The sequence below is a fragment of the Ambystoma mexicanum genome, chromosome 12, assembly GCF_040938575.1.
Source record: "Ambystoma mexicanum isolate Mex_15411 chromosome 12, UKY_AmexF1_1, whole genome shotgun sequence".
NCBI classification, from domain to species: Eukaryota; Metazoa; Chordata; class Amphibia; order Caudata; family Ambystomatidae; genus Ambystoma; species Ambystoma mexicanum.
The window spans coordinates 840847432-840872379 of NC_090936.1; positions in this window are offsets into that span (position 1 = coordinate 840847432).

Below are 24948 nucleotides of genomic sequence, written 5' to 3' on the forward strand. Positions count from 1 at the left end.
AGGGGAACCCACAATGGCTCTGATCTCCAGTTGCCAACTTTTTCTTTCAGATTCCCAAGGCTCTCCACGGAATTCTGCCCAAATCTCTTCGCTAGCGATGTCCAAAACCAGAAAGTTAGCCCACCAGTTGTCCAAAAATGTGCATTATCTGTGCCCCCTTGAGGAGAAGGAGGGAAGATACTATGCCCCGGTACAAGTACAGGGGCAGGGTACAATTTTGGCACTGGTGGACACGGGATCTCAAGCTACCCTTCTGTCCAGAAGGGCCTTTGATGAACTGAATGCAGGAAGGGGAGAGAATTACCAAATTCCTCTCACCTCACTTCCTGGACAACTCCAGAACTTTGACGGGAAGGAAATTCCCGTCGAGGGGACGGCAGACTTGGACATTAAAATTGGGCGACACAAGTTGAAACACCCAGTCATAGTTGTGACTCCAGAGGGCACCCCTTGTTTACTGGGGAATGACCTCCTGAGAAGGTTGTCACCCCTAATAGATTGTGTAAACAAGGTCCTCTGGACCCAGACTAGCCGACCAATAAAATTAAAACAGAGTGTCAACCATGTTAGTTTAAACGGCACCTGCCACATGGTTGAACAAAAACCTGACCAAGTAGAATTTCACTTCCAGAATAGCCAAATTCCAGACGTGACAGTAATAGCAGTAGGACAAGAGACTGGTGGTGGAGGGTCCTCTCTATTTCTGAAAATCAACCTTCCTTCCAGTCTAAAGTGGTACTCCACGCTGGAAGGAAACACTCTGAAATTCTATACTAATCCACAATCAGAAACTCCCACTCCTATAGTCCAGAAAGATGTGAAATCAGCTCAGAGCCTGGCTGATATTCAGCAAATTGGAGAGCAGTTGTTCATCCCTGTTCAGTTAAATGATGGGAAGGACTCTGTTCTCGCTCGAGTGTGTGTGAGCAACGGTAAGAGCTTCATCAGCGAAGCCATGTTCCGCCAACTCCCAAAAGATCCAGCCATTCCCACATTCAAACTGATAGACAAATGGGAAATGGACCTGGAAACACCTAATTCCAAACATCTCCTGCCAAGCAGGTGTATGCTCAAAATCTCCATTGGCAACAAGAGCATAGTCCATAATTGTTGGGTCGTGCGAGACGTCACTGCCGCCTTTTACTTAGGCAGTGACATTCTCAATCGCTTTGCCATTAGTTTGGACCTAATAAACCTCAAAGCTTGGTCCCGATTAGCGGATAATCCCATGGGCTTTGATGATCCAGAAAAAGCATTTAGGTCAGCTCAATTACTACCTTATGCAGTTGAAATTCAGGTTAAAGAGAAAGTCACCATCCCAGAAAGGACCCGACAATTCTCCCTGGAAGTGAAAGTTAAAAGGGGACAACATTTGAAAAACCCTGATGCTTACATACATCTAAATGCTTCTCTCCAACAGCAAGGGTTGGGGGTAAACCCAACTCCATTAGTCAACATAGAACATGACACCATTCCAATAGAGGTGGATAACAGCGACTTAAAGAGTATTACTCTAGCCGCAGGCACCATTATTGGAATGGCGGTTGATGACCGACATTTCTCCATTGATCTTGGAAATGAACTGTTAGGGCCAATCCCCAAGGACTGCTTTGACAGTGACAGTGATGACAATACAACACCAGACAGGATTTTTACCCGGCATGGGGGGAACTTCCTGGTGTACACTTCTTGCCCTTATGGTAAGGAAGATGTGACTTGTGACTTCAGGAGGGATGAGGTGATTTTCCAGGTCCATGAGGGCTGCCTTTCCCACCTGAAGCCTCCAGTCCAAATCAGCACTCTGACCAGGGACTTCTCCACCCAGCTGGAGGAGGCCGCTGAGATAGCCAAACCAGAAGTCTTTTCAGGCTTCAGGCAGATGGTGGAAGAGAGAGTCAACCTAGCTGATGCCTGTGTGACTCTGGAACAAAAGCAAAAGTTGAAACAAGTTTTCTTGGATTTCCAAGATCTCTTTGCGGTAGACTCATATCACTGTGGTCGCACCGACATCCACACAACAACAATCCCCACGGACCCTGGCATGACTCCTATGTTTGTGAAGCAATATCGCTTGCCTCTCGCATCAATGGAGTCCCTTACTGAAATAATTAAGAACCTTGAGTCCCGGGGAATAATCCGTCCAGTCCACAGCACCTTCAATAATCCGGTGCTGGGAATATTGAAGCCAAACGGCCAGTGGAGACTCTGCGCCGACCTCAGGGAGCTCAACAAACGGGTCCATACTTCCCGATGGCCTCTTCCCTACATTGACCAAGGGCTGGCCCAGATTCAGGGGTCACAGGTATTCACTGCAATAGACCTGACCAATGGATACTGGACCGTGCCTGTCAGCAGGGAGGACCAATACAAACTGGCTTTTACCTTTGGGGGCCAGCAGTACACATGGACCCGGACTCCCTTCGGATACCTCAACTCCGGCAATGAATTCAACATTTTCCTACATAAGGCCATGCCCGACCTGGGTGCGAGGGGTAACCTGGCTTATGTAGATGATGTCCTCATCAGAAGTTCATCTGTGGAGGAACACATAGGGGAGATCCGTTATGTTCTGACACAGTTGAGGGCCGCCGGAGCAAAACTTTCCTTTCAGAAAGCACAGTGGTGTAGAACCCGTGTTAAATTCTTGGGGCATGAGATTACTCCTCAGGGTCTCTGTCCCCAGGAAAAGAAAGTGGAAGCACTTCAGAAACTGAAAGACCCCACAACTCTGCGGGAACTAAGGAGCCTCCTTGGACTGACTAATTACAGCAGAAAGTTCATTGAGGGCTACGCAGAGATCACCAGACCCCTGATTCATCTCCTGAAAGGGGGGGTCAAGTGGGAATGGGGTCCAGAAAAAGCCGAGGCAGTAAGACAACTCAAGAGAAGCCTCTCACAAGCGCCTTGCCTAGCTTACCCTGTCAGAAACAAGGAGTTCTTCCTGGAGACAGGGTTCTCTAATACGTGCTTGACGGCAGTATTATACCAAAAGCATGACAAGGTCCATAAAGTAATCTCCTATGCGAGCAAAACTTTATCCTCTGTGGAGGAAAAATTCAACGATTGTGAGAAGGCACTCCTGGCGACGGTGTGGGCATTGAAGAATTACCACCCGTTTATCCATGGAGAACACATCATAGTGGAGACTCCACACCAGCCTCTGCAATATCTCCAAAGTGACAGAATCCGGGCCGGAAATGTGAGTAATTCCCGAATTACTTCCTGGATTCTGTCATTGCAAGGCTTTCCTGTGGAGGTCAGATATGGCCAAAACAAGAAGAGTCCCCTCGCGCAAGGTCTGGCTGACTTGCATGATTGTGCCAGAGAAAACTGTCTCGAGGACGAAAGTCTAAAAATCAAGGACAACATGGAGGCATACCTTAATTCCCCACACAAAGTCTTTGAAGAGGACAAGTGTGAGGGAATGCCCACTGTCTGTGTGGATGGATGCTCGTACCATGTTGACAACAACGGGGAGAAAGAACTGGTGGCCGGCGTAGGGAATGCATGGGTGAATGAGTCCCCAGAACCCTCCGCTGGATACAAAATTGGTCCCCGAAGTAGTCAGGTGGCAGAATTGATGGCTGTGCATCAGGCCATCCTCACTGCTGTCCAGCATCAACTCCGCGAACTGGTCATAATCACAGATTCGGATTATGTACGGAACGGGTTCGTGGAGCACCTGGTTAATTGGAAAACCAGAGGCATGTTATGTGCTAACAACAAACCCTTGAAACATGGGAAGTTGATCCAAAACATTGACGATCTGGTCACCTCGAATGAGATGACCATCTATTGGAAAAAGATCAAGGGTCATTCCAAAGTAGAGGGACCAGACAAAACTGGAAACGACTTAGCTGATCAGCTGGCCAAAACCGGGGCCATCCAAGGGGATCTAATTGAGATTGAGTCCCTGTTGGGGTAAATCCAGGTCACTGCTATCACTAGGTCCCAGACAAATGCTCACAACGACCTTCCAATTGCACAATGGAGTAAGGAGACCCCTGATGCTGATTTGATTACCGCTCAGAAGGGGGATCCAGTAATTGGTAAATTTTACCAGCACATTGAGGACCCTGAGAACTTTCCCCTGACGGATACCGATTACATTGGGAAAGAGGACCTAAGAGTGTTGATGAAATGTCCAAAAATGTTCCGAATCCAAGACGGTTTGCTGGTAAGGAAATCCAAAGCTGGCCACGATCAGTGGGTGGTTCCTACCTCATTCCGAAGCCTGATGTTAAGTCACGCCCATGATGCGGCCACCGCCGGTCATAGGGGGTTCCACACAACATTGGAAATCTTAAGAGAGGTTGCATACTGGCCACACATGGGGCAGGACCTCGACCAATACTTGAAGGGGTGTCTTGTGTGTGCACAATTTTAGCCATCATCCCTCACACACCGTGCGCCTCTCCAAAAGCGGGGGATGACACTGCCATGGTCAGATTTACAAATCGACTTTGTAGGCCCCGTGATTCGCTCTGCTAGGGGGAATAAGTACATGTTGACTATGACATGCTTGTTTACCAAGTGGGTGGAATGTCTCCCAGCCCCAAATTGCAAGGCAGAAACCGCAGCTGCCCTGATGATTAACCATATCTTTTCCCGTTTTGGTCTACCTCAAAGGATTGAGTCAGACAGAGGTAGCCACTTCACCAGTGAAGTAATGACAAAAATGTGGGAGATACTGGGGGTCAAAAGGAAGTTGCATATTGCTTACAGGCCAGCTTCTTCTGGGGCAGTAGAGAGATATAACCGAACAATTGTGAGCATCTTAAAAAAGTTTGTGGCAGATTCTGGGCCAAGTTGGGATATCCGATTACCTCTGGTCCTAATGGCCATCAGATCTACCCCTTCATCTGCAACCAAAATGTCACCATTTGAGTTGATGACTGGGCGCAAAATGGTGCTTCCTCAGCATTTGCTCTACAGGACCCAAGAGCAGACACTGATAAATGCCTCCACTACTCATGAGTATGTGGAGAATTTAAGGAAACACCTCCAACATGCTTTTGCTTACGCTCAGCGGAATCTAGAAAGATCAGCTGATAGCATGAAGACCCATTATGACCTGAAAACTTCCAGGAAGGAATATCAGGTGGGAGACCGGGTCTATCTATACAACTTCCAAAGGAACCAGGCCAAGCAGCGCAAATTTTTGCCTACATGGAAGGGACCCTTTGAGATCATCGACAAAATCTCCCCTGTGGCCTACAAAATCCACATCCCCAAAGGTCCTTTGGCAGCGGGGGAAGACAAGTGGGTCAACATAAACCAGTTGAAATATTGCCATCCCAGGCACGCTCTGCAACAACTGGAGGAATCCTCTGGAATCCTAGCGGGTACTGTCTCAGACTAATTCAGTTCCAACCATAAAACATACCACATCTAGTCTCTAAAATATTGTGATTTGCATGAAACTGTCTCTTAGTTATACTGTTTTTTTTTCAAAATAAGAATGTAATGTTTCGTTATGATGAAATGCATATGCTGCCCCACTATCTCAACAGTGGTGGAAAAATGTCTATGAATAGGTATTGCCGCTCTTTGTCGTCCTAGGCGAAAGAAAACCTGGAGACGGGACAAGGAGGACGATCCGGAGACCGGGAGCAGAGACGCAACGGGCCCGGGGTACCGCCCAATTTTCCCATCAGGACCGGCGAGGAGAACCGATCGATCCGACCGGATGGAGAAAAAAGATGCTGAACTGTGCCATCTATTGGAAGAAGATGAGGAAACATCCCAGGTCTTGCGAGTCCCATCAGTGAAACCGAATGGCCATCGCAAGAGGGGGGCTTGTGGGATGTATTTACCCATGCATCCGAGCCCTACCTCAAAACTGTGCAGTACTGACATGGAAAACATCATGATGGCCAGAGATTCCCAGAAAATGCACAGGGAAATGCATGAAGAATAGGCTGCCACTCATTTTTGCCGATGTTATGGGCACAGAAAGACACTGCCTAAAACCACCAGTGGACTACCCACACAGTAGTCTGAAACCATTGGGAATGGCAATGCTGATTGCCAAAAGCAAACCCATAACTGTTGGGAATTCATTTTCTTAAATCCCAAAAAGGGGTGCAGTACCAGTACTCACCACTATCCAAAAGCCGGCGTTTTAAAACAACACCAGATTTTACTTTTTGTAGAAAACTGAATAAATGAACCCAAAACATGCCAAAGAAAGACATTTTAAGAGGTGGATCCAATGTAAAGTTATATTCTGAAGTGACTTGAAGGTTTATAACAAGACTGGCTGAGCTGTGGATTTCAGCAGTTTGAGTAAATTTGGACTGAAAGACACTACAAATCTAAATGTTTAAAAGAAATGAGTGACTTACTTTGAGTGTCACATAGGTTGCAATTGTTTAAATGTCATAGTTTTAAACTTAGAATCAGCATCCTAGCTGCATATGTAAAAAAATGTCTTGACTTAAACTGGGTAACAAAAAGTGACATTTTATCTGAAACCTGGCTTAAGGAACTGAATTCTGCCTGGCAACTACCCCCCATCAGGAGTGAAACTTGAGTCACAGCTGTGTTCCCAGGCTTATCTGCCTTTTGCTGGCCACACTAAGGATATGTCATCTCTCTGATAATTGAATTAAGGGGAGCCCCCACAGAATACAGGAGCTCTGAACAAAGCCCTGTCCTGACCCAGGCAGATGGTTTATTGCAGATGTCGTAAATGTAGCTTCCTCCTGGAAGGACAAAGGAGGGGCACTGCCTGTGAGAGCAAGCTGGCTTGGCAGAACTGGAAAAACCAGAAATTCAACCTTGTGCTGGGGGAAAACCACACCCCTTTGGGGCCAGAACATAACTCTAAAAAGATGAATAACTCATAGAGCGGACATGTGAAAATTTTATAAATGGTACCATAATTCTTGTGATTTTTCTGCCCACATTTTAAGAGGTTTTTAGAACCGGTGGCATGTTCAGGGGGGTTTTAGCGGAAAAGAGGATATTACTCAAAATGTGTGCATGTGAAAAATCTGACACTTCATCAACTAATGTCCATACTCCTTGCGCACATGTGTGTAAATTTGGGGTAATGTCCGGTATTGCAAACCAGTTAAAAAGTGCAAAATATTGCCATTTCTGAATGCAAGCTCCCAGGAAGAGCAGAGTTTGAACAGGGGATACCTCCTGTGATATGTGAGGGGTGCATATGATTTTAAAACAATATTTACCTCTGCAAATATGTATTTGGTTCAAATCTAGATTTGTGTGTAAGTTGACAGGAGGAGTGGACTTTCTGCAGGCTGTAAAATGACATCACTCTGACACAACTTAGCTCCCCCAATCAGGGGAGAAATGAAAGCTTGGCCAATGATAAGTGGAGAGGGGTAGAGCCTAGTGATGCTGCACACACACCCATTTCAAAACACATAAAAGCAGAGAGACAGGACAGATAGGGACCTTCAAATCCATTTGCAGCTGGAAACTCTGCCGGGAAAATCCATACTTTACCTCCATCAATCTCTAGAGAAAGCTGTGCAGAAAGATCCAGACTTTAAATCCCTCAATCTTCAGAATCCAGAGAGAGAGCAGACCCAGATCACTGTGAAGTGCAGAGACCAGAGTCCAGTCTAAAACCTGACCAGATCCGTGGCGAGGCCCATTTCTTTCAAGAATATAGTGTGAGTACCTAGCAAACTGTGCAGAACCAATCTCTTAGTTAAAATAATATAATTCAATCCTATTTTAATATAAGTAGAACTGTCTCCTAACTGTCACCTGTCATTTGCAAAGCTGTCACCTGTCATTTTCTAGTTGCAAGCTGCACTTGTCTTTTTGAACTTTAAAATTTTAAATCTGAAAAACGACCTTTATTTAATCGCTCATATCTCCGTGACCGTTTGTGCTAGAGACTTGCAGTAACTTTCCTCTGAAAGCTGGGAATCGTGGCTTTACTACGAACCTAGAACCGCATTCCTACCCCCTATAGTTTTGCCGCAATCGTGAAAAACGCACCCGCGAATTTTACCGCGATTTGCAAATTTCTTCACGTGTAAAAATCTGCTGCTGCTTGCCTTCCATTTGCCAGAAATTCGTTTAACCTGCTAATCATCCCTGAATCATTGCAAGAGTGAGCCTGGACTAATATTAACTAGATACCACTCACCCTGAACCTCTAGAGGGAATTAAAAGCATTTTAGCATATTTTTCACTTTATTGCCAGCACATATAAAAGCATTTTGCCTGTGTTTTAAACTTCTGTAGTCTAAGCTTGCTGGGGTGAACTGAATCACATTTGATTGCATTTCTGAGAACTGTGTGCTTTCCTTCCATTTCCTTGCATTGCATCAAGGGGGGGAGGGGACTGCCAGAGAAAAGTGATTACATTGTTTTGTTGAAATCATATTGAGTATTTTCTATACTGCATTTCATTCATTCAACCTTGCATTTCCTTGAACCCTATAAAGCATTCTCTTCCACATTATTCTTCTGTCCCTATTTACCAGTGTGCTATCTTATCCATTTCATGTCAACTCCTTAGTGATTATAAAGAAGTGTGCTAGTGCCAGATTCTCCGTTGTTAATCTTTATCATATCAGATTTAGTGTGATATTCAATTATTAATTTATTATAAAGCGTGATATATATATATATATATATATATATATATATATATATATATATATATATATATATATTGTTTAAATTATCAATTAAACCTTTTAACTTGCAAAACAGAACTACTTCTTGGCTCAGTGGGGTCAGGAGGATTCCAAGAGAGGGGTGTTATATAGGGGTAGTCATCCAGAACGCATGAACTGGACATAAAGATATATCAATAAGGGTTTTCATTCAGTATTATAGATTAGGCGTTGACTTAGCTGTAGTGTTGAATTTAATCCTCTTACAATCCTTGAAACTAAAGTGTTTCCTTGAATATTACAGGACCTGCGGTAAGGACCCTGTAGTTATGGTTAAATTGCTCAACCCATTTGAAGAGCACTTTTTGGGTGGCTTATATAATTCCCCCTGCCCCTGGACCAATCCTTGCGTAACTTTGCAAAACAATGTATATGGGCCTGTGGTATCGAATCTGCAAAATTTGGTGAGTTTTGTCAAGGGGGCAAAGTTATTGGGGGGTCCCAAATGTGTGGTGTTTTCCCATAAACACAATGGAAAAAATAATGCTCATGCCTACCGGCCAAACCGCTGGACGGATTTCCTCCAAATGTTAGACAGGAGCGCCGGCTTCATCCTGAATGCGAGCTTTTGTAAATTTGTGTAAATCAATCCGGTATTTTTTCTTTTACAAACAAAACATAGGCCCAAACAAATGGTACAATACAAATATGTCGCCCTGATTTGTGTACCCCCACAGTCACTGCGACTTTGGAGGCGCACAAAATGAGGGTGATATTTACTGCGCCCAAGCAGAGCGGGAGTTGTAGGGGTGTCCCCCGCTCTTCGTGGACAGAGTAATGGGGTTCAGGAGTTGCAGGGGTGTCCCCCCTTACCATTTTGGAAAGCAGGGGACACGTAAAAAAAAAATAAATGCACCCTGCGGCATCGGCACCAAACCACGTTAGTGGGAATAGCTGTCACTGCAGGGATAACAGAGTGCGGGCGGCACACGCAGAAGTATGCCGCCCTAAAGATAAGTGGGGTGTGGGTTTGGGGGGTAATGCAGGCCAGGGGAAATGGGCACAGTGATCCATATGATCACTGCACCACGCCGTAACTGCGTCTGCATTTTTGGCGTCGCAGTTGTGGGCGGCGCAGTGATCACATAGATCCAAACAAATTAGTAATATCTGGATCCAGACCGTGGACCCACTTCCGTATTCGGACCACAGCCAGGCTTTTGGTTGATCCAGGCGACGGTGTGAGGTCTGCGGACATGAGACATGGCCACTGATTGTATGGTAAAGAGTGTGAGGCATGTCAGAATTTTGGAAACGCCTGCCATGTTGCAATGGCAGACATATATCTGTGTCCACAGACATCAGGGTGGAAACATATTAAAAACACATTACAATTGTGAAACTAATGAAACAATCTCTGCGAAGGTGAGGGGTAATGATGATGGGATGGGTTATGCACTTAAAAAGCCAAGAACCAGGCATTTTTCTTCATGGGTGTCTGCGAACAGCCCAATCCATTTGTAATGTTGACAAACATCTCGCAGACATCATTTCATTGCAGAGGGGTGGGAGTGAGTTTCATTAGTTCACTGTGTATGATACATACTTGTTATGCAGGTAATTGTGCTGTGGTTAGTGGCTATATTCTGGGAGGGCATGGGCGCAGGCCATGCCCCCCAGAATATGTGCATGAGGCAGAATGACTACAGTAGTAGTATGTGCATTGTCATTATAGGTAATGTAGTAGGAGTAAGGCCAGAATGATCATAGTAGCAATACGTGTAAAGTAATTGTCAGCAAAGTAGTGGGAGTATAAAGTGTTTGTAATATCAGGTATTATGAAATTGAGTCATTGGGAGGAAGAAAAAAGTACTGGAGAAAACAAAATATATATTATAAATAGTTGCAGGTAAACAGTTGTGTGTCATGATGCCTACTCCCGGACAACCAGGCCAGGACCAGCGTCCCCGGAAGCAGACATCATGTTCCCAGGGAAAAGGCCAGCAACCCCTAGTAGGTGCCCTTTGGACACTGTCCTGGCGCCTTTGGCGCCAGGTTCATTTTGGACCTCAGTCCTGGCGCCGTAGGCGCCAGGCTCATAAAGGGAGTGTTTATGTGAACTTACCTGATGCAGACCGTGCTGCCAGATCCAGACCTCTTTGAGGCCTGAAAGGGACTATTTTACCTGTGGGACTATTTTGCCACTCAGGCATGGCCGGGGAAGAATACATACCTGGAACTACTTTGGGAGCTATTTAAACCACGCCCAGACAGCAGCTCACGCTTCGCGTTGTTCTGCACCTAGCAGCTGGACGCTCACCGTGTCTGCTCCTGCATCCTGACTCCAGCCACGCCCGCCTCCATCCTGGAACACCTGAAAGGAAAGAAGAGAAGGGAAAAGGTGAACAGAATAACATTACCTGCTTCTACCCGGAGTCCGGAGTCATCCCGCCGGCGATCCTAAGGGAAGACATTTATTTTAAAGACGCATCACGTTGCTCGCTGCAGCGCCGCGTTCCACTCACCTGTTCACGAGGCATCTCCGTGCTCCTTAGCGACCATCTGCACGATCCGCCGCATATCTGCGCCTAAGGGGGAAGAGAAGAACAAAAGGTGAGCAAAAGGAACATATTGAGGAAAGCCAGATTTTCGCCATAAGACTTACCTGATTATTGTTGGGAGAATCTTCCCTCATCTCGGGTCGGCGCCGCTTCTTCGGCAGTACCGTACCCCGGCCCCTATGGGGAAGCATTAGTGGGTGAATATAAGGACATTAAAGGAACCACCCATCATAACTCACCTGAGTTTACCTTCGGCCAATTGTTTCCTCTACGCGAAATCTTCACTCAGCACCTGTGATAAAAGGGATAAGAGACAGACTACTGAATATAAAGGCAAATAGAAAAGGAGGCCAACTCTTGAACTTTTACAACAGTTTACTTACGGCACCTTGCCAGGAAAGTCAAGTAAGCTTGGATCCTCACCAATCCGAACACCAGTGAAGTAACTGGATATAATCGCACCCCTGCACCAGAAGCAGGATGGAGAGCTCGTCCTTTCAAACCTTAAGGTGAGAGTTAACGGGGGATTTCGGAGGTGGTCTGAGGAGAGTGAAAGAGGGAAGTGGGAGGCCGACACGCTACTCCGCAGGTAGTTAATCCCCTTTCTCCATCTGCAGAAGGATTCTCCTGCGAGTCAGACAAGCGAGATTTGGGGGTCCTGTCCAGTCGGTCTTCCGAGTTCTGCGCATCACCTTAGAAGAGGCCGCAGCAGTCCAGACCTGGTCAGCGTCTCCGTGGGAGTCAGGTGAGCGTTACATTGTGAGACACTTCTGTAAGTGCACTACATGTTTAAACATGTAAGCGCATTGTTACATATTGGAGTGCAATAACACATGCATTGGTCTGTGGCACTCACCTTACCCTTACATGACTCCCTGTCTAATATGAATGGCAGTGGGCACTTATAATGGTGTGCTCCTAAGGGGGCTGGGTGGATGGAGATGCTGAAGGTGCAGTACACCATGTTCACCAAAAAGGTATCTTATGCACTGTGACTATTGTGGAACTGGACATTGTAGTGCTGGGGTCAGCAGAATGTTCTTTGAAGACATTGTTCCTGCAATGAACATATGTATGAGTCCATTGAATGTTGTCCCAGCCCTATTGCGCTTACTACATAACCTGAGGAGCAGAGATTGCCCCTTGGGGCTCTTGTATTATTACCCCATGCTCCCAATCTTGTTGGGTTGTGGGTCCAAAGACTATTGACACATTGTAGGTAGTGTTGGCAGTAAAAGGCTGTGGAAGTTAATGCAGAATTACATGTATTATAATAAAATTGTATTCATAACATTTTACAAAAAAACCCATAAAAAGGCCCATTGGGTGTCCTCTTGGTCCATGCCGTCTTCTTTTCCCACGACTGTGTAACATCATTTGTTGTACTGTCATTGTTTTTATCTCCGTCTTTCGTTTTTTTAATTCTTATTTTTCTGGGTGGGTTTGGTGAAAAAGTAGCAGTCTTCTGCAGTCACAGAGCAGCTCCTTTGCGCTACATTCAGAGTGATTGCGAATTGGAGACCATTGCTGGCAGGGAAACTTTTATCTGTTTTTTGTTGCCTAAAGCTATTCCTTTGGTGGTGGCCTTGGCGCTCTTGTCGGTGGCCTGGCGTATAGGGAAATATGTGCCTGCATGCAACACGGATATGGTTATTTATTAAAGACAAATGTAATTGTATTGTAAACAAGCATGTTGATAGTGGTAAAATGGAAGGCAGATGGCTTCTTCAACAGTGTTTGGACAATAACCATCAACAATGGAGCTATTATAAATATTGTGTGGGATGATCGCCAGACAACAATTTGTCCTTTAGCTGTTGCAGTGATAAGAAGCAACATGGTTGCATACAGGTTCTAAAAAAGTGCAGATGTGAAAGTATTGCCTTTATTTCAATTAGAAAGCAGTCATTTGTTCTGCGTAATGGAGCAGCATGTGCACAGATTATTCATCGTTTATGGAAAAACTAGCTTTAATGATTTCTGGGCATTGTCTATGGCTTTAAATGTTGAGAGGAACTTCCATCTTAACTTTACAGCGCTGTCTCTGAATAGCATGCCCTCCACATCACCAGATGCAGGAGCACATGCCAACACAAACACAAACAGCTTGGTGTTCACCTTCATTAAGGTGCTCTTTCACTGTTCCCGGATTATGGAGGCATTCACATCACAAAGGAAGCATAAGGCTCTCTGAGACCAACCCGAAATTTCCTTGGGATCACAAGAAACCTCTGTGATCAGGGATTCTTCCGCTAAATCCAAAATCTTAAGGATTGGGCTACAGGTATTCTGTAATCTATCCTGGTACGCTAGGAGAAGAAAACAGCCACATTGGGGTTTATACGGAACTAGCGGCTAGAAACAACATACCAACCGTTATGGTGGTCTAATGCCTCATTGTTGGAACAGCCTTCCAATTATCAGTGCGACCACAGTCCTTCTTTTATCATAAACCAACACCCTGTGTAACGCAAAGGAACAGCGCGTAACTCAAGATGAACTTTTGCGGATCGACAGCAAAGACAAATGCAAATCGCTGAATATTCTCTAAACATTTGATGTCAAATAAATGTACTTTACGAAATGTACAATCTTGCTGTTTGCTTTTAAATCACAGTTTCATATTCCGAATTGTGGCGCGCTGTGTTGTGAGATGATGTGTGTTGTTTTCCGGGTTCTGTGTAAAGTCGGGTAGGACTGGAGACGACTGGGCGCGTTTGGCTACGCACACTGTAACGTCACGGAGAGAGACGGGGAATATGAATGCTTTGATAATGTCAGGCTTAGGGGCGGGAGATATGATTTAGTGTCGCAAAAACAGGTCAGCCAGGTCGATGGGGCAAGTGATAGGATTATCACATAATGTCGGCGCACAGCAGCCTGATTTATCGTTTGTTTAGTGGACAAAAAGTCGAGTAAGGCCCATGTCAGCGGACACAAGGAGGGTTCTTAGAACACTTTCAACTTGACAACGAACAATAGGAACAGCGTTCTCAGAACACCCCCATTTTGTTTAATTGCAAACATTTCAGCACCGCGAGTGTTCTTAGAACACATTCAACTTGCCAGAGTACAATACGGACAGCGTCCTCAGGACACCCCCATTTTGTTTATGTACCAACATGTAAGGGCACCGCGAGTGTTCTTAGCTCAATTTTAGCTTGCTTACGAACAAAACAGACACATACTCCGTCCTCGGAACACCCCACCATTTAGTTTATATAGAACATTTCAGAACAGCCGTGTTGTCCGCAGACAAATCGAACACAACAAAAGCGTCTAGCACATAAAAAAAACAGAACATTGAACCTATCTCATACTCCCCCACCCTCCCCAAACACTCTTACACACCAACACACTCCACTAAATACAATTTTTAATCCAAGTACCACCGCGCTGTCCGCGGTCGTCGGCGAATGCAAGATGGCGGGCGCCACAAAAAATCTCACGCGCTTCACGCACCACGCCGTCCAATCAGGGAACACGTTGCATTTCCGCGAACATCACACAAGCCGCTTGGCCAATTGGGGCGCTGTCCGCGGAGCGAACAGGGAAGTCCGTCCACAGAGCGAACGGAGATATCACTAATTTGTTTGCCTTACATTTTGGTCATTTTAAAAAAAACTACTGGACGGATTTACACCATATTTGCAAAAGTACGCTTTCGGGACCAAGCCCCCCCTCCTGCCGCAAATTTGGTGTAAATCCGTCCAGCGGTTTGGGCTGTAGGCGTGTGCAATGTTTTTTCCCATTATGTCTATGGGAAAAAACAAAAGTTTTGGGATCCCCCCTATAACTTTGCCCCCCCCCATTGACCAAACCTCTCCAAACTTTGCAAAAAAATTCAGAGTGGGCCATATACTTTTTTTGCAAAGTTTGGTGAAGATTCGTCCAGAGGGAGCGAAGTTATAAGACACCCAAAAAATGCTCTTCCTATGGAAACACCAACTTAACCATAACTACATGGACGCTACCGCATCCATGTAATATACACATTCTAGGACTCTAAAATCAAATCACCAAATAATAACCTTTCGTTATGTTCTTGGTATTTAAATAAGATGAATACATCGTGCAACTCCAACCTTCTCGTTACGTTATTATAGCATCATTTCATTTCATTTGCTACAGAATGGAGGTTTATTTTAACAAAACGGGTATTGACTGCTTCACTGTATCAACCATTTAAAGTCTAAAATCTGCAGTTTCCAAGTAAGATCGCCTTTTCTTAACGATCACTTGCCATACATTTAAGTCAGAAATGCCTCAAATCACGTTCAGTGCTTTGTGACCCACGTGATTTACCTGAGGTTGGCATTTGTCATTTTGATCTATTGTTGTCAGACTATGGGCCTGATTGACAACGCGTTTTCATTGTGATTTTACTGTTGACAAATGATTTTGTAATTCAGGCACACATGTGCTTTTAAATTATCTCTGAAATGCTTGTGATTATAGCATATCCTTGGAAAATCTAAGTTGAAAGCACTGCCAGTCTGAGAGTTAGAGTTCAATAACTATTCGAGAAAATAAAAAAAGCTTTTGAGCAAACACGATTACTGATTGTATTTGTTATACACGTTTTAAACAAAATGTTACTTATCTAGATTAGAGAGGTTTTTATTTATGTAGAAACATGTCTGCCCTATAGGGTGAACGGATGAATACAGTGAACGATTCCTTCTAAAATTATGCGCTTTGAAGTCATGTACTCTATCACAACCTATATTTCATCTGCACTTTTTTTTACTGCTGCAACACTGCACCCTGTGTTATTTATTTTGATATCAGACCTGAACACGTAAAGGAAAACGCTATGAAAAAGCTCTATATATATATGCCCAAGGGGCTTGTCAAAAACTAAGTTGATTCTTTTGTTTGTAACAAACTGTGAAGAGTTTAATGTTATACTCTAATGATTTAAAACAATTTGTGAAGCTCAGCAGATGGTATTAATTAATATTTCAAGGATAGGATATCTTATTGGCAAAGTGTTCTTGACTTCTGCAAGAGCTGTGAAATATTAATTTCTAATTTGTTTTATTTAATAATGCAGCATTGATATTTTTCTTCGGCAACTGAAGAGGACAATTTGATTTGCAGTTGTATCGATCACCTCCTTGAAAAAAGGAAAAGCAAATAGACAAGTAATTGATGACTGTTGTAAAACAGAAGATCGGTGGCTGTGCTTTTAGAGAGTGAAATATGCAAATGGTTTCTGTGTGTCAAATAGAATTGTGGGAGATCAAACGCAAACAGTAAGAATATTAGCATTTATCGATTTGAAGACGAAAAAAACCTTCAACCACCGAGTTTACCAAAACCTCATCTGCTAAACTGTCATGTTGTTAAGCTAATTGTGTTTTTAATTTAAACATACAGACACACTTAATCAAGCTTATATTTTTGCAGGTTTTAGGAGCAGAGAAGAGAAGAGAGACGATTCAAAAATAATAGAAAAGTAGACTCACATTTAAGAAATGTTGGATTATATCAACCGTATCAACATCATTTTAAATGGCATTCAGGTAATATACCTTGTTCATTCCCTGTAACACACCATAATGGAATGCCCCTAGCACCCACACACGTTTTAGGGTTGTCTAGCAACCTTGATGTGTTATGTTTTCATCAGTAATAACTGGTTTCTGTCAAATTGAAGGAAACAAGCAACTGCCATACATGTTGTCTAAAAGTTAAACCAAGGGGGAAGTCCTGGATTTTTACTAATATTCGTTTCACTATGTCCTAAATAGATTACATTTCTGTCAGAGATGCAAGCATACACATTAAACGGGTCTTCACCAAATAAGGATCCGAACAGAATGCAGAACATATGTATATCAAAAAGCATAATTGCACCTGCAAGTAAACTGCCATTTTCAACTGAAAGTATATTTAGTCAGTCAAATAGATTTGTTTTGGTCGTGCGCCATGAAAGTCGACATAGCACAATAGACAGTAAAATCAATATGAACACAAAAACATTGCAATAAATAAGTCTTAACTTAAGTACTCTAAAAATGCAAGAGCGCACACCAAAATCCATATAAAAGCAGCAATGTAGAACAATTTGTGTCACAAAAACAACAATTGACAGAGCAGCATACTAGATACAAATTCAGCTATGTGTCAATAAAAACATGAATATGTTCAATATTTAAACAAGCGACATATATGCATTACCAGTATACTCATAGTTTGATGTAACACGGTTCAAGCACATTGTTATTCACTAGGTCAGTCAATTATAGAGTTGATACTGAATTCAAGTTCATAAAACATAACAGTTCATATAATACAAAATAATATTTCAGACACTAACCTGGAAGCTACAATTAAAGGAAACACGCCATAGAAAACAGTACAAGGCAATCTAAACATGCCATGCACTGTGATCTAAAGGACCCCAGTGCCATCCTCCATCAAATAGTGAGTGTTACATACCTTACCCACTTAGTTTAAACAAACATTTCTGTAGAGGAAAGGACTTCCAGGAATTCCAGTGTCAAGTCTCGTGTGAATAACATTACTAGTGTGGCAAGCCTGAGGAAGGAAGGCAGCCCAACGCTCCCCCCGGCAATTCTCCTTACTAAGGGCCCACTCCCTTACCCTGAATGCAGGAGAGGCCAGCAAGGACATTTACTCACATATATACTTACTGCACTGCATGCTGAGATTATACTTAAGGAATGAAGCCAGAGTTATGTATAATAATAATTTGGCATTTATATAGCGCTACGAACAATCAGGTATCTGAGCGCTGCTTATTATTACCCACTGTGTGTGGTGCTCATTTATCGACCTCAGAAGGATAAAAGGCTGAGTTTGGCCCTGCCGGATTCGAACCTGCGTTAGCAGGCTCTGCACAGATGTCAAAGTGAGCACTCTACTCGCTGTGCCACTTGACCAGTATGATGTGTAAATAAAAGAGCACTAAAGAGCACTACCTCAACCTCCTGCCTGTGTGTAATCATTAATGCAACCACAACATAATTGGCGATGAGGATCCAAGTGACCCAACTGCCCCACGATGCAAGGAGAAATGCCACTGCTGCCGTTCCTGCAAGTCCCAGGCAAGCCAGCCATTCCATGGCTCCAATGGGAGCCTTTGTTTCAAACTTATCTAGAAGCAATAGGCGGAACAGGATGTCTAGCTGCAAGCAAAAAGGCCATGTTACTGAATGCGCTGGGTGTGGAAGGACAAAGAACTTTTGCAGGTCTGAACCCAGAAGACCCGACAGGAGAAGAAGATGATGCTTATCAAGAAGCAAAAAGGAGGCACACAGAATCGTATTCTATGGCAGGAAGCAAGAACTGGCGGAACCTGTGGACAATTATGTGGTCAAGTTAAGAGAATTGGCAGCATTGTGCGCGTTTGGAGTAACATCGTAGGAAAGGATCTGCAACATGCTCATAGTGCACACGAACAACAGAAAGGTACAGGATAAATGCTTTCAGGGAAGGAAATATTGTTAGTCAAAGCAATTCATATTGTGAGGGCAGTGGAAGGGACATACTTTAGGTGCAAGGAGTGGGGAATCACTGTGCAATCACCAGAAGTACAGTGGGTACAATCCAGAGGCAGAAGCGATAGAGGGCAATGCGAAGCCAGTTATGACGCAGCAGGGAAACGTGAACCATTGAAGTGCCACAGATGCGCCAGACCAGCCACCTAGCCAACAGCAGAGAATGCCCAGCAAGGAATAAAAAATCTTCGAAATGCAGAAACTATGGACATATTGCATCGGTGAGCATGTGGAAAGGGAGGAAGACTATGGCAGCAATCCAGAGTGAAGAGGGCAAAGATGAGGCCTACTCAGATGAAGATGTATGTGCCACAGTTCTCATGGTGAACATCTGCACCATTCGGAGGGAAAAGCCCCATTGTACCATTAAAGTCAATGTCCATGAAATAAGAGAAATGTCGGGCTCAGGCTCAGACCTCACCATACTACCATTTAACTTGTACAAAAGCATGGTGGGAAAATAAAGAGTAGAAACGTACAAAGCGAACATTAGTCCCACGGTTTATGGAGGTGCCAGTGTAAATCTCCTAGGATACATCAGTGCGACAGTTGAATTCAAAAGCAGAGTCACCAAAACCAAGGTGTACTTCGCAGAAAATTGACCACCAGTATTAGGCTGGGATGACCTTGCCAAATTGCAAATTAACCTCGACCCCAGCGCGGAGGGACACTGTAACTCTCACCTGGTATCCATGGGGACGTCACTCAGCCTGTTCTGACCTCTTACGACCTCAAACCCTTCCCTGGGGTCTACTCGACTGGAGACTGGGCCTTGTTTTCTTGGAAAGTGTGCTCTCCATCCTGCTTTCAGCACAGGGGTGCGTTGATTGATGCAGGCTCGTTGCTGCCTAGTTACTTCACTGGCAAGTGTCCAACAAGTAAGTATAATGAGTATTTTGAGTTGTTCTCTAACTTCGTTCCTTTCCTTCCTTAGATGATGGCCGGCGTCCGGGGATGCAACGTGCTGCAGAGATGAGTAGCGCTGAAGGTGAGTGAGAGCGTGATGCGTGATGCGACCCTTTCATATTTGTATTGAACGGAGTTCTTTTTCTGTGTTTTTTAGGTGCCGCAACGTTTTCAGCATGGATGCCGGTTTTGAAGAAGAAATGCGGTGAGTAAGCACGGTATGCGGCACCTCTAGATGTTTCCCCGCTGACCTGGAGTGTCCCCCAGAGCGGCTGGGATTCAGGTAACCGTTTGAAGCTCGTACAGTCTTTAAAAATAAGCGAAGATTTGCTGAATGCTTACTAATGCCTTTTTTTCTGTTCTTTTCCCTTCTCATTAGGAATCGGTGTGCCGGGATGGGAATGACACCACCGAAGATGCCCGCAGAACAGAAGAAGCAAAGAATGATGGGCAGAAGCGCCGCAAGGTAAGGCTGTTCCTAACGGTGTTCTTGTTCTTGCAGGAGCTGAGCGCAGAAGAAAGATGCAGGCCTACTGGAGAACGATCTGAACACTGCCTGTGCCTGGGTATCCCAGTTGTCTCTGGGCTGAACCACACCCAAAAGACTAGACTGCACATGCAGTTCTGGGAACCAAAATATGTGGGGGCATCCATCTTGTCCCCATCAATGCACTACAAGTGCAATCCCCAATGTTATCCTATGGGAGTGAGTGAGTCTGGTGCCACAAGCGCCAAGTCTGACTCTAAGTGGGTCTTTGGAGGGATGGAGAGGCCCTTGAGGGCCATGTAGGTGATCGTGGCCTGACTCCAGCCTGACATCTTGGAGGGCTGGGGACATGAGGGGCAGGAATCATGACATACACAAGATAAAATTAAAACAGGGAGCAGTATCAGTCAAGCATATAGTGAGACCGGAGTCAGCGACGGCGAGAGTTGCACCACAAGAAAAGCTCAACAAGATGCTATCGATAGGAACAAAAGATGCAGTGGAGTCATCAGAATTGCGCAGCCCTGTGGTCCTTATAAAGAAACAGAACAATGGCGACTTACGCATCTGCATTTATTTACGAGGCTTAAATCGGGAGCTGGTGGCAGACAGTTACCCCTTACCGAGCATAAAGGAACTGATTTTGCTGAAGGAGGCAAAAGACTTTTTGAAACCAGATATGAGAGACGCCTACCACCAGATCACCTTGCATCGGGAGTCCATACACCTCACTGTGTTCATAACCCCATTTGGAATGTATCAATTCATCAGAATGCCATTTGGGTTGTTCTCGGCTGCCTCTGCATTCCAGCGCATGATGGACCCCCTTTTGAAAAACATTGGAAATGTCTCATACTTTCAAGATGACATATTAATTTATGCGGAGTACAAGTAGACACATGATACAGCTCTCTGCAAAGTGTTGGCAAAACTACAAGAAGCAGGAGTGCGGCTATGCTATAACAAATGCCTACTGCAGGCTGACAAAGTAGAGTATCTGGGATACACGATCTCCAAGGCAGGCGGCAGCCCCAAGAAGGATATATTGGAAGCGATTGTGAAGGCGCCTCCCCCAACCAGAAAAGAAAAGCTGAGATCATTTTTGGGACAATATGAATACTACGTAAAATGTGTGCCAAACCTTTCGGTGACTACTGCTACCATGAGAGAATTGCTCAAGAAAGGGGAAGAGAACCAGTGGAATGCAGAGCAAGCCAAGTCATTTGAAGAAGTGAAAGAGGGCATTATGCATGCTCCCTGTCTACAGCCCTTCATTCCTCAATAGAAAACTACACCATGGTTGCGAGGAAGTATGGTATAGGGGAAACCCTCACCCAAAAGAAAGGCGATGATGAACATATTGTTGCTTTTGCATCCAAGGCGCTCTCGCAAGCAGAAAAAAAAATACTCCACTATAGAAAAGGAGATATTAGCATATGTTAGGGCTGTGGATTACTTTCGTACATACGTCTGGGGTACATTTTTGCTGGTTACTGACCACAAACCCCTAGTGCACCTACTAAGCCCAGGGGGAGCCGAACAGTGACACCTCGCCTTGCTCGCATCGCAGCTATGCTGCAAGAATACATGTATGAAATACAGCACATTTCAGGGTGGAAAAATGGCCAGGCGGACTGTATGTCCAGACTCCCACTACATAAAGACACAGAAACCAGCTTTTTACAAGATGAATGTGTCATTGCATCACTCTCAGACTTGAGGAGTCAGGAATTCCTCGAGATGAGCGAAGGGCACTGGAAAGAAGAAGCAGCCAAGGATGCCACAACAACAAAAATCATGGATTGGGTCAGGAAAGGGTAGCCTGATGAGACGTCCATTCCAGAAGGGATGTGTCCCCATTGGAAAGCAGCAGAGGAAATCTTTGAGTTTACCAGTGTGTCATCCAGCAATATTTTGAATGTTACTGGAGGGTTTTCATTTGAGAAATCCTACCATGCTTTCCATTCCATTGTTTGGGCTGTAGCATTTGTATTGTCCTTATTCAGTGGTCAGGGCTATTGAGTACTCATGGTGTTCAGATGTTCAAAATCTTGTATGGTGCAATGTCCAGAGTGTTGTCAGCAGTGGTCAAGTATTAAAAATAAAAGTGGCAATGAAAGACCAAAGAAATATCAAGGCTTAGTACCACAAAATGAAATACTCCAATCACGGATCGAAAAGATACAGGTATCTTATATTGATGTACAGAGTCGACGCAAAAAGATAGCTATCTGGCTCCCAACACTTCACAGTGTGTACCAGTGTGTACCAGCAGACACAGTGAGGGGTGAGAGTGCTGGATATCTTAACACGTCCTTTTAATACAGTTTCAAAACATTATCCAGCCCCTCTCCAAACTATTAAGTTACATGCTAGAGTTGATGCCCTGTTCACATGTCAAATATTACAATATTGTACAACGGATTTAACAAGTTTGCATGTCCATGATTTTATAATGATGCGGTTGGTTCTCTGATCCACAGTAAGCCTTGTTTCAAGAATCACTACAATGCAGTTTCAGCAAAAGCACTCGATCTGAGTTTGTTCTACATTGTCTCATTGTTTATATGAGGATGAGGCTTGTGATCACAGACAACACTTGGATCACAGGGAACAATAAGTCTATATCACCCAGTGTGAAAACTGATGAATGCAAGACAGATTCAATTTCTTTATAAAATCCTGTTGGATTCTTCGTAATATCTGGAATCGCCTGTCTAATGGTGTTCACTTCCTGTCTGGAAAATGGGACATGAACAAACTGTGAGACATAATGAGCTTCAATAGTAATGGCTGCTGCGTCTGCTGCGTCATTAGCTGAGATATCTACTTTGGGAACAAATGTCGGAGGAACTTCCCTCATCGGCAATTGAGAAGTAGGCAATTCTGAATGTTCATTAAGCAACAAAGCTAAATCAAGCGACAAAGTAGCCAAAGCAGCATCAGGCGAAAATGCTCTCCTATAGAAGACCATCAAATCTGCGGGACAACAAACCTTTTGTTTCATAAAATCATACTGCAGGTACTCTACCATTACCTTTAACACTTTCCTTTGCATTGCTGAAGCATACTGACTGAACGTGTCATATACCTCATAGGGAGAAATTGAAACATCCGAAATCAATCTAAGCGCGTCCCTTGTGCAAATACGTGTTTCTTTGCTCATTGGTTTACAAGAAGGAAGAAATCATTTCTGCACATACGAAGCATCCAATCTATCGCCATCCATAACATTATTCTGTAACAAATCTAACTCCCTCTTAAACTCAAAAACCCTCTCAACATGCTCATGTACTTTTTCCGCAGTGTCCCTTGAGTTGACATTCAAATCCCTCAACCCTTGTGGGACATCCATGTCCGTCAAATCACTCCACATTTCAGCCAAGTGAATTCCCATCCCTTCTATCAAAATTTTCTGTTCGGGAATACTTTCTTGGTCAAAAAATTGAAGTTAAGACAGCTGATTTTTCACCTTCTTCTATACATTTCTTAGCCCATGCATACAATTCTCTTTTTCTAGCCTTCGATACTGTACCACGAGTCACTAATTTTGAATCAGCAGCTGCCCCTTCAATCGCTACAAATGGAGCAGAACCACCGGCTAAAGAAAGTTCAGACAAATCTTGTACAAGGGGTATTGGAGACACTAGCGCTGGCAGTAAAGACAGAATTACGGGAACAGCAACTGTCGGTAAGGGTAGAGATGCAGTAGGGGGGACAACAACAGGAAGAGGAACGATAACTGGAGGAGTAGGAACAATGAGAGGAACAGGAATAACAACGGGAGGAGGTGCAACACCGGGAAGAGATAAAACAGGGAGAGTCACACAGGGAGGAGGTGCGGTGGCAAAAGTCCTACGTTCATTTAAAAGTTTAGCGATTCGTTCGTCTGAGGCATGAAAATCCTGAGACGGATACATTTTCTGTACCCCAAGTTGAAAAGCTCTATTCATACTTCTAATATATTCTGACTGTTTCTGTTGATCATACAATAATTGTTTTTCGACGTACGTGTTTCTCTATGCCAAATATCGTTGAATACTGTACTACCAAGGCAATACTTACAGTGCTGTTACACCCCGACACTCACTTCGTCAGATGTTCTGGCGTCTGCCCCATGCCCCCCTGGACTCCTGTTCCAGTAAGGACAGTTGGGATTCCCTAAAAACACCAAACAAGAAGAACAAGAGAGTTATAGCTCTCCACAAGGGGATACGGCACTTTACTGCACCTTTTTATTTGCAATGGCAGCTGCCCTGGAAATTAGTTGCATTAAACTACATTTCCCAGAAACCCTGACTCATGTTGTAGTCCTGAGGCTTTATCATGGGAGCATCGTGTTTACCACGGTTCTGCCTCCTTGTTAATATTAACCTGTGGCGGTTCTCGGAACGCCACTTCTGTTTACAGTTATAGCCAGCATTTTCCGAAGTTCTACCTTATGTGTCTCCTTGCCTACTCGTCCTTTTTTCGTGTACCGACCTTGCCTACAGACGGACTTCCTGATACTGATTCTGTCATTGTTTGCTGCCCACCCGTGTACCAGATCATCTTTGCCTGCACACAGACTCATTGATACTGATTTTGTCTTGGTTTGCTGCCTGCCCGTGTACCAGATCATTTTCGCCTGCACACAGACTCCTTGATACTGCTTTTGCCTTTGTTCGCTGCCCGCGTGAGCACCAGATCACTTTTTGCCTGCTAACGGACTTCTCCTACCGAATTGCTCTTGTTTCTGCCTGCTTGTGTACTAGTTACACTTACCTGTTCACGGACTTTCGAGATATTTCATCCCTGCATTCCCTGTGGGCTGTCCTTCTCCTGGGATTGCTACAACTTCCACATTTTGTCCTGCAACG